The sequence below is a fragment of the Hibiscus syriacus genome, unplaced genomic scaffold (assembly GCF_006381635.1).
Source record: "Hibiscus syriacus cultivar Baekdansim isolate YM2019G1 unplaced genomic scaffold, ASM638163v2 tig00110371_pilon, whole genome shotgun sequence".
Taxonomy (NCBI): domain Eukaryota; kingdom Viridiplantae; phylum Streptophyta; class Magnoliopsida; order Malvales; family Malvaceae; genus Hibiscus; species Hibiscus syriacus.
This window is the reverse complement of record NW_024062708.1, coordinates 89730-91676: the sequence shown is the minus strand read 5'-3', so window position 1 is coordinate 91676 and position 1947 is coordinate 89730.

Sequence of the window (1947 nt, the reverse complement as noted above, 5' to 3'; positions counted from 1 at the left end):
CACCACCGTGAACCTCGTTGTGACCTTCTCCGATCCCAGCTAGCCCCGTATCTGAAGGTAAAGCCTTCTTCTCTTCTAGGTTGGTTAGGGTTGGAGTACAGTGGGTTTTGGGGTTTTGATTCGCTTAGGTTTTTAGGTGAGAGAGAGATGAGGCTACTCCCCATGGCCACCGATCTACGGTGGCCGGGGAGTTTTGGGTTCTCTGTTTGCTAGAGAGAAGGGTTGAGAAGAAGGAAGGTTGAGAGCCTTTTCGGCTCTCTGTTATGAGGGAAGAACGAGTGAAACGGCTGATGGGGGGAGAATAAAATGATTTTTAGGGTTTCATAATAACCCTTAAAGGGTATATCTCAGACGTCAAACGACGTCGTTCTGAGACAGGGGAGGCCGAGTGATGGGGATTAAGGGCTAATAGCCTATTTGGTCCCCTTATCTCTGTAATCTTGCACGCGTGCTCTTAGCATTTATGGGTAAACCACAGTTAAGGTCCCTGTAGCTTGTGTAATGGTTGTAATCTTACCACTTTAATGAAATTTCATCATTTCATTTTGAGCTTTTATTTTATTTTTGTTACATTTTCGTCATTATTTGCTATTAAATATTTTTGTGGTTATATTTGTGCTTCAGCCATCAAACTTTAATTTATTTATACATGTGCAGTATAGTTTATTGTTGGTTCATTTTAGTCACTATTTACTATGTAAAAGAAATACATGTTTTATTCATGTTTATAATCAATGTATTTTGATTCTGAATGCATCACTACTTTTATATTGGATTAAATGCTGAATATGGCTTGCTTGTTTTACTTTCATTTTATTTTAGTCCTTAATAATATTGTTGAGTTATTTTGGTTTCTAGTATTTGTATTTTTAATGTTTTATATTTGGGTTCTGTTTGTTTTGTAATTGCTGTTTAGCCCTTGAAGATTCTGTTTTTTACTGTTTTAGTTCCCAAAATTCATTTTTTTTTATTTTGGTTTCTAAAGTTTCGATTATATCTATTTTGGTTCTTTAATTTCCTGTATTTTTGCAGTTTAGTCCCTAATATTTTTTTGTCATTTTAGCTCTTTTAATTTCCGTTAATTACATTTTATTGCCTTAAATGATTTATTTTGGTATTTTAGTTTGGTTTGTAATATTTAATTGTTTGCTTTTCAATCCTTTATACATGTATAGTAAATGTTCTTATTTAATATTGTAAATATTTTATTTGTCATTTGCAATCATATTTGTTTCTATTTTATATCCTTAGTTGTTAATTTCATTCAAATATTTTTCAAGAACATGAAATTGTAGAACGGGCGTGGAAAGTACTATTTGACCGAAGTGGTGCAATCCGATACGACGTTCAAATAAAATATGGATTTGAAAGCACAAATTCTTCCTTTGTACGAGCTTATGAAAATTTTTTACTGTTATTCTATTCTTGTTATTTTATTTTATTTTATGTTCATATTGTTTGATGTTTAAATTTTAATCCTTATTTATTTATTTCTTGATTCTTAATATGAATGATGCATGCTTTGGAAAAGTATAATATGATGCATTTTATGTCAATTTTCGTCATTATTTTTTTTTAATTTAAAGAGAAAATATTCTTTACAAGTAAGAAATAGACGAGGTAGCTTTCCCGGCGGAGGATTGCAAATCTCGGGATTTCTTATCGAGAAAAGGATTTTTTTTATTTTTTATATATTTATTTAACTAATATTCAATAAATAGATCATAATTTATTTATTATTCTATTTTCATAATTTTTATTGTATTAATGGTTGTTATGTTAATATTAACGATACATAAATTAAGCATATTTTATTTTCTACTCATGATGATATTATTTAGTGGTAATTCAAAGATAGGATATACTTTATAGATGAGAAATAGATGAGATAACTTTCCCGTTGGAGGATTGCAAATCTCGAGATTTCTTACCAAGTGAAGTATTTCT